The sequence below is a fragment of the Herpailurus yagouaroundi genome, unplaced genomic scaffold (assembly GCF_014898765.1).
Source record: "Herpailurus yagouaroundi ecotype Mexico unplaced genomic scaffold, PumYag 189, whole genome shotgun sequence".
Lineage (NCBI taxonomy): Eukaryota > Metazoa > Chordata > Mammalia > Carnivora > Felidae > Herpailurus > Herpailurus yagouaroundi.
This window is the reverse complement of record NW_024412420.1, coordinates 10,761,043-10,769,272: the sequence shown is the minus strand read 5'-3', so window position 1 is coordinate 10,769,272 and position 8,230 is coordinate 10,761,043. Positions and strand designations below refer to the sequence as shown.

At 50.6% G+C, this 8,230-nt stretch overlaps 1 long non-coding RNA gene across 1 annotated transcript in view; it reads right to left on the bottom strand.

Annotated features, from left to right (window-relative positions):
- Nucleotides 1-718: 718 nt before the first annotated feature.
- The window catches only part of LOC121044801 (uncharacterized), an 8,577-nt gene continuing 1,065 nt past the window's right edge, over nucleotides 719-8,230 (bottom strand). The window contains exons 2-4 of the long non-coding RNA XR_005797487.1: nucleotides 8,038-8,213; nucleotides 6,966-7,132; nucleotides 719-1,045 (exon numbers count right to left, since the gene is read on the bottom strand). This is a non-coding gene — a long non-coding RNA (uncharacterized LOC121044801). The remainder of the gene's footprint in view (nucleotides 1,046-6,965; nucleotides 7,133-8,037; nucleotides 8,214-8,230) is intronic.

The window sequence follows — 8,230 nt, the reverse complement described above, 5'->3', positions numbered from 1 at the left end:
GAATCTGAAACAGGCTCCAGGCTTTGAGCTGTCAGCACAGAGCCCGACGCGGGGCTCGAACTCACGGACCGAGAGATCATGACCTGAGCTGAAGTCGGCCGCTTAACTGACTGAGCCACCCAGGCGTCCCATCCGTGTGGGTCTTTATGAAGCTTCCAGCCTCTTGTTTCCTTCTAAGCTGTATTTTTTTTTTTTTTTTGTTAATTTTTGCAATGTCCATTTATTTTTGAGAGAGCGAGAGAGAGGGAGAGAGAGAAAGCAGAGAAGGGGGAAAGGGAGAGAGAGAACCCCAAGCAGACTCCACGCTCAGCTCAGAGCCTGATGCAAGGCTTGATGCTGAAACCGTGAGTTCATGGCCTGAGCCAAAATTAAGAGTCGAACGCTCAACCTACTGAGCCACCAGGGCGCCCCTCCTTCTGAGGTCTATTGTGTGGACTTCTGAAATATAAACGCCCCCTGACTGAAGGTCCTCCAGATCTTTTGGGGTCATCCCTGAAGTGAAAGTGACCTCCCTTCTCCACTTCCCAAAGGGTTTTTCATTCCTGCTGTTGATGCCTCAAGAGTCCCCCATTGCCTAAGCAAGGACAGGGGTCCTTTGGCGCCCACCGGTGGAAGGAGAGTCAGTGTGTGTGTGTGTGTGTGTGTGTGTGTGTGTGTGTGTGTGTGTTGGGGAGTGGGGAAGGGATGGGACAGAAGAAAGATTTCTCCAACTCATCAGTTGCTTTAAAAGAAAGCCTATATTTAGCCAGGCTTAGAGGGCCTGTAAATATGTATTTTGCAACGCAGACAGCCATAGCTGTGGGAGCTCCAGAGACATGCAGGGAGGTCAAAGAAAAAAATGAACCGGAAGGATTGGGCAATATAGTTGGTCGGCAGCGGATTCGAAGGACGCCAGTGCCTGCTCCAACTGCTAATAATATACATTCCTGTGTTTGGATGGTGGCTTCTGTTTTTCATCTGCTCTCTGGATCTTGTGCAGTGGGTGCCTGAGGAGGAGACCGGCTCTCAGAGTTCCCTTCCTCCATCCGCCTTTGCCTCACCTGCTCTGGGTCAGGGAAAAGAAAATGTTGCCCATGCCGGCCCCTTTCCCACCTGGCAGGCTCAGCCTGGTGTGGCACCTGGCATAGGTACAACCTCCATAGGCCAGCTCTCCCGCCTCCCACTTTCGACCCCTTGTGCTTCGGGTGACCTCGAGGGGACAAATCCTGCCACTTCAGAGCAGTTCTATTTCAGAAAACTCTTCTTTCTAAAAAAAAGAAGTGTGACGATATATGTGATATCTATGATATATGAGATATATCATATACGATATGTATGATCTCATATATGATACGTATGATCTCATATATCATATATATGATACACGACGTATATAATTTCAGTTTGAAGAGTTTCTTTAGAAATAAGAAAAGTTCAGAGAATCACCTAACAAACAGAATTTACAAATGCTAGCCTTGCATCATTTTTGCTTCGGGTTCCTTCATAGAAGAGAACAGAACATGGAAGCTGGTGCTTTCTCTTTCTCCCGGGTCCCCTTGCCCACCCTACCCACCGTCATAAATTTGGGATGCATCCTTTATAGCCCACAAGTTATTATTTTTCTAAATTGTGAAATATGGAAAATAACATAAAATTGGCTCTTTCAACCCTTTGAAGTGTTCGGTTCAGTAGCGTTGAGGACATTCACATTGTCCTGCAACCAACCAACACCACCGTCCATGTCTAGAACTTTCTAGTCCTCCCAATTGAAACCCTGTACTCATTAAACACCAACTCCCCGTGTCTTCCTCCCCTCGCCCCTGGCAACCACTGTTCTACTTCCTGTCTGTCTCCATGAATGTGACAACTGTCGGTACCCCATGCAAGCGGAATCATATACAGCATATGTTCTTTTGTGCCTGGCTTACTTCGCTTGGCACAACATCTTCGAGGCTCCTCCGTGTTGTAGCCCGTGATCAGCATTTCCTCGCTTTATTAAGTCTAGCCCATAATTTGATATTTCCCCTACACATTGATGTCTTCCTAAAGCAGGAGACAGTAACGCTTTTTCCATTATTGGGATGTATATAACCACCCTCCTGTCGTGCGGATCATTTTGTGTCTTTTTCTCATTTGGTGGGACTTTCACAGCGGAGCCACACCGACATGTGTGGCTTCGATTCCTTCACTTTAACTTCTGGTTGTCATGTCGGCAGGGGAATAAGCCACAATTTATTTATCAGTTCCTCTCTACTGAAGGGCGTTTGAGGTGTTTCTGTGTTTCGTCATTATAAACGGGGCTGCAATGAACACCCCGGTACTCGCGTGAGCCCGTCCGGAGAAGGTACACCTCGGAGCAGAGAGCCGGAGGCGTGGGCAGGCACACTTTCAACTTGTCTGGTTCCGCCCCACTGCTCTCCCCAGCGAGGGCTCCACTTTGTGCCCTCGCCACCAACGTTTGTACAAGATGTCCTGTCTGACCACATCCTTGCCAACAGCTGCTCTTGGGAGACTTTTTATTTTTGTCGGTCTGATGGGTGTGAAGCAGTATCTCATCTGAGCCTGCGCGTCCCCTGCCTGTGAGAAGTCGAGCACTCTCTCGTCCTTGTTGGCCATCTGGGTTCCCTCTGGTCGAATTGCTTCTGACCGTCTCCTTTACTATCCATTGCACCTTTTTTTTTTTTTAACGTGTTATTTTATTTTTGAGAGAGAGAGTGCACGTGCAAGTGGGGGAGGTGCAGAGAGGTGGGGGAGCGGGGGCAGGGGGGACAGAGGATCTGAAGCCGGCTCCATGCCAACAGCAGAGAGCCCGACGCATGGGGCTTGAACCCCTGAACCGTGAGGTCGTGACCTGAGCCAAAGGCAGCCGCCCAACTGACTGAGCCACCCAGGCGCCCCTGTTGCACCTTTTGATACAAGTTATAAAAAGCCCAGCTAGATGTGCTTTAAGCAAAAAAGGAATTTTGTTGCCTCCTTATAGCAAGAAGTCCTAGGGTTGGTTAATTCAGAATCTCAGCTGTGACAGTCAAGGACCAGGTTCTTTCCATCTTTCCACAATATCCTCCTCATCACGGTGGCTTGCCTCCTAGGACCAGCCCCTCATGGTCCACAAAAGTGGCCTCTGCTCCAGGTGTCGTGTGCCGACAAACGTCCAGAAGGTAGAAGGAAGTGGACGTTTTCTTCCAGAGGCCCCACCGGAGATCTCCCTTCTGGTCTTGGCGGCCAGAATCGCATACACGTCCACCCCTAAGCCAGCCACGGACCGGAGGAGCTGAATTATGCTATATGTAGACCGATCGCCGTTCACCTGACGCAGCTGGGGAAGGCCCAGCCTTCTCAAAAGCCTAGACTCCTGATTCCTGAATCAGACCAGGGTTCCATGAGCAGGGAGGAAGGGAAAGAATGCCATTTGGGGTGGCACTCGAAACGTCTGTGCTTTCCTTATTGGCTTGCAGGAGCTCTTTCTCTATCTTGGACGCTAACCTTTTGTTTATTATTATTTTAAAAATTCCAGACCCTTTTTATTACATAGCCTATTCCCTCTCACGGAGTCGCAATGCCGCTGACATCATAAATCACGTTCCCACATATGCTTGGATCTGTTTCTGGGCAGTCTCTTCTATTGATCTCTTTGTCTAGCCCGGCACTGATACCACATTGTTTTCATTAATATCGCTTTCAAAGAAGTCTTGGTATCTGTCAGGGGCTTATTCTTTTTCAGAACTGTCTGGCCTCTTGGTCCCCAGCTCTTCCGTATGAATTTTAGAAGAGCCTTGCCTGACGTCCTATTGGCGTATTTATTGGACTCACATCGAATCAGAAGATTAATACGGAGAGAGCTGTTTTCAGGACACTGAGGCTTCTCACCCCTAAATTCAATACATCTCTCCACTTTTTCCTCTTATAGCCTAGAGTTTTTACAGTTTTATGGCTCACAGTTTTTCTTCATAAGGATCCGCGCGGTTTTTTCAGGGTTCTGTCCAATCTTAATAGTATTGTTAATAATTTATTTTTAAAAAAATATATTAGTTTCCAGTAACATTGTGAGTGTCCAGGAACACCGTGGCATTTGGTATTTTAATCGCATCTGGATGTTAATTTTGGTCCAGCAACCTTGTTGATCTCCCTTAATAGCCCTCATGACATGCCTGTAGTATCTCTTGGATTTTTCTATATAAATAATCATACCATCCGCGAAACATGTCAGAGAGTTCCTTTCTTTTATTTTCCCTAATCCTTCTATCACTGAGCAGTAGCTTCTAAATCTGACTTCTTCCAGCTCTCCGGCTGCGCCAGTGGGCTGGCCCTGGGCAGCTATTGTCTTGCACCGTCAGCTATAAATAAATAAAAGACCCCTTCCTTTCTCCAGAGCTTTATACAGTTTACAAAGCACTTTGGCTTCCATTATCTCATTGGTTCTTATTACCCCCGCTTTCCAGGGAAGGAGTGTCTCCCCTCCGCTCCGTGCGTGTCCGTGTCCGGAGAGCTAGCTGGGCAGAATGCTGTGCTGTGAGACTTCTGACTGTCCCCTCCCCTTCTCTGTTTCTCCTGTAAGCTAAAAAGTTTGGTCAGGGATGGTCTCTGGGATTCTCAGACTCAGGATTGACTGCCCTGGGCGGTCACAAGGCTTCAAGAAACCTCTTTGAGGGCTGAAGTTCAAGGATAAAGGGCGGATTCTGGGTACCCTTAGGTCCTCAGACTGGTGCCCCCAATGCCGTGGGCAAAGATAGACGTGCTTGGAAGTCAGAGGGTTGATAACAAATGATGAGGATGGTGGGGAAGAGGGCATTGTGTCCAGTTCCCTGCCTCCATGCGGATTCTCCTCCCCACTTGGAAGAACATCCTCTGGACCCGGAAGGGGAGGACGAGGTAAGGCTCGAGGCCGTCGGCCTCCTCCTGCGTCGCCTCCCCTAGCGTCGCCTCCTCTAGCTGCGGTTCTCAGCCAACACTAGTGACGCGCATCCCCAACCCGGGGCGGGGCGCTCCCGCCCCTCCCCCCGCCCCCCTACCCGACCCCTCCCCCCGCCCCCACCAGGCCCTGCTCTGTCCCAACATTGCGCAGGCGCAGGTCCGGGTCGCAGCCGCGAACGCGCCCTCTCGTGGCAGACTGACAGATCACATCCTTTGTTGTGGGCTGGGGGCGGTGAAGAGGAGGGGAGGAAAGATGTGGGTGGAGTCTGGGAGGCAGATGCGACAATCAGATCACAATGATGAGAATCCCTTTCCTTTGTCCCTCGTGACAACAAATAATCCCCGGTTGCAGATACAGACGAAGAAAATATGGCCTTCAGAAATCAAGAGGCTCACAGAGACAGAGTAGATTGAGAGAGTTGGGGAGATGATGCATTGATTCATTCAGTCATTCATTCCTTCAGGAAATATTCACTGAGATGGGCAAAGCCAGGGACAAAGGACCAGAGGACTTAAACTGAGACATTGACAGGCGGAGGTCAGGTGGAAGGCTGGGGAGACAGGTGCGGGTGGCACAGGTGGAGACCAGGCTGAGAACACTGAGATGCAGAGATGACCCAGAAGGATGCAGTCGCCCCAGAAGGATGCTCCAGCGGGAGGGGGCCACAGCGGGAGCTCATGAAGGGACAGTATGAAGGTCAGGAGCGATACCAGTCACCGTGGATTGAAGATCAAATATGTTTAAAGCCATAAAGTCATAATTGTGCTACTAACGTTTTTTAAAAAAGCTAACCGGCCAAAGTTCGAGGGATGCTAGAGAATCAATTCATTACCTCAAAATTGGTAAATACAAGAACAGAACCAAGTATTTATCCCACCTTGCCTTCATACCACTCAGTAACCAAACAGTAAGTGAGGGGCAATTGCTGGGTCTAGAATTATTCCAGCCAATAAAGGAAGGAGTGATTGAATGGGAATATCACCATTTTGGGGAGGGAGGCGGGGAAAGGCTGATAGATGAGGCACAGAGCATCAGTGGTTGCCCGTGCTTCCGGATGGAAGAAGCAATACCACCATCTGTGAAGCGGTCTTGCTAAAGAATATAGAACCTACGCCTGATCAGGACTCTCAATCCAACTACAATTTGCAGGAAATAACAATGTACAGGAAATACAATTTACAGGAAGTACAGAGGCCAGAGAGACATGTTAAAGAACACCCTAGAGATGCAAATCAGCAAAACCCAGACGAAAACTGCACAACAAATGACCTGGTTCCCTCAAGAAAAAAGATAGGGAGAGAGAGAGAGAGAGAGAGAGGATTGGATAGGGAACCAATGGATTTAAAGAGATATAAAGGAGACACATTAATCGGTTGCAGTGTGTGTACTTATTCGGATCCTGATTCAAACAAATGCATTGTAAAAAAAAAAAAAAGACATTTTTGACGGATGGAAATCTGAACATTATAGATCTGATTTAAAGAATTATTATTAACTTTAAGGAATACTAAGGCACTAGGTGTAACGATTGTGCTTGTTTAAAAAAGAGTCATTATCTTTCAAAGATACATGCCAAAGTATTGACAGAGGAAATTAGGAGGGAAAGTTGGGTGTCGTATATGTGACAGGAGATTGGCCACGAGCTGCTAACTATTGAAGCTGGGGGATGGGTACGTGGCAGTTCGTTCTTAAATTCTGTAGACTTTGGCTTTGTTTTTGGTTTTGCTTTAGTTTTTTTTTTTTTTAATGTTTATTTATTTTTGAGAGAGACACAGAATCTGAAGCAGGCTCCAGGCTCTGAGCTGTCAGCACAGAGCCCGACGCGGGGTTCGAACTCACGAACGATCATGATTGGTCATGACCTCAGCCGAAGTCAGTGGCCCAGCCGACTGAGCCACTGGGGGGGGGGGGGGCGCTGTGGACTTCGGTTTTAGGTAAAATTTGCAAAGTAAGAAGTTGAAGGATGTGTGACCCCACTCTCTGTCCGCCCCCCCCCCCGGGCCCCCCCCCCCCCCCCCCCCCCCGCCCAGGCTCCCAAGGAACACAGGTGTTGAGAGTTACAGAGGCAGGTTACCATCCAGACAGCTCTGAGTGGGAGAGGTCCTCTGGTGGGCCACAGGGGACTTCCAGCTGACCCCTGGCACAGTCCCCGGGTCCCCTGGTTTGGAGGCGGAGGGAAAAAGGATCCGTAAGGAAGCTGGCCTCTGTGGGCCTGGCTGCACTGGGTTCGGGCCCTGCTACCTGAAAACAGCGGAGGGTGTGAGTGGGTCGCTCCAAATATAGCAGAGGAGTCACATGGAGCCACGGAGGGGCTGAGGCCTGGGCCGCCAGCCAGTCTCTGGCACCTCTGCCTGCCCCCTCCCCCGCCCAGAGCCCTCTGACTTTTGCGCTTTCTCCAGAACCTTTCTCCCTCGTGCCCTCCATCTCTGAGAAGGCGGATAGGTGCCAAGGTGATTCTGGGACAAAGCCTGCCCTGCCCGAGAGCCCGAGTGGACGCTGACTCTGGAATTTGGTGGCTCTCCAGGGACGGGTTGGGACGGTCAGGTGGAGAGACAGCAAAAAAGACGAGGACTAAGTAAGCTGCCCACGTGCTGGTCATTCCCGCCGGCAGGCTGACACTCTGTCCCTCGGGCCCCACCACCCTTGCTTGGGGTGTTGGGTATGGCGGTGAGATGCCAGGGCCCTTCATCTCAGGGCCCGGGAGGGGTGCTCACCGAACACAGAGCATTTTGGAACCCTGGCACCTGTGGGTCTCTGCCTCCTCCTCAGGGCAGCTGGGGAGAGTCCCCTCTGTCTGCTCCAAGAAGCCCCCAAAGAGAAGGGCATCCCACCCCCTTCGCGCCTGGACCAAGATCCTTGGGCAGAGGCAAGAAGGAGGGGGAAGGGTGCCCCACCAGCAAGAGTAGCCGCTGCCACGGGGGTTGAGTAGGGCACTGGGCTGAGTGGGTCACATGTGTTCAGCTGGTCAGGAGCATGGCCTGGGGGAAGCCAAGCGGCCCTCATGCCTCCCTTTTCGCACCTGAAAATGGGGATGAAATAACACTGGCCTCACGGAACTGCTGGGGGAATGGGAAGAGTTACTGCCCAGAAATGTCCGTAAAGCCTGGAGCAGAGTGGCAGGCGGGGGATTACCTGTCATTACCCACCGGTGGTGTGCAAGCTCCGTGGGGGGCAGGGTGCTGCCCGTCGAGGCTTCCTCTGTGCCTGGCACGCGGTAGGTGCTCTGTACGCATGCGCCGGAGTTCATGATGTTGAGGCTTCCTCACAAGGGCGTCGAGAGGTAAGCAGCGTCCTGGCCAAGTTGTAGTTGCCAGAACAGAGCCTAGAGAGGGCAATTGA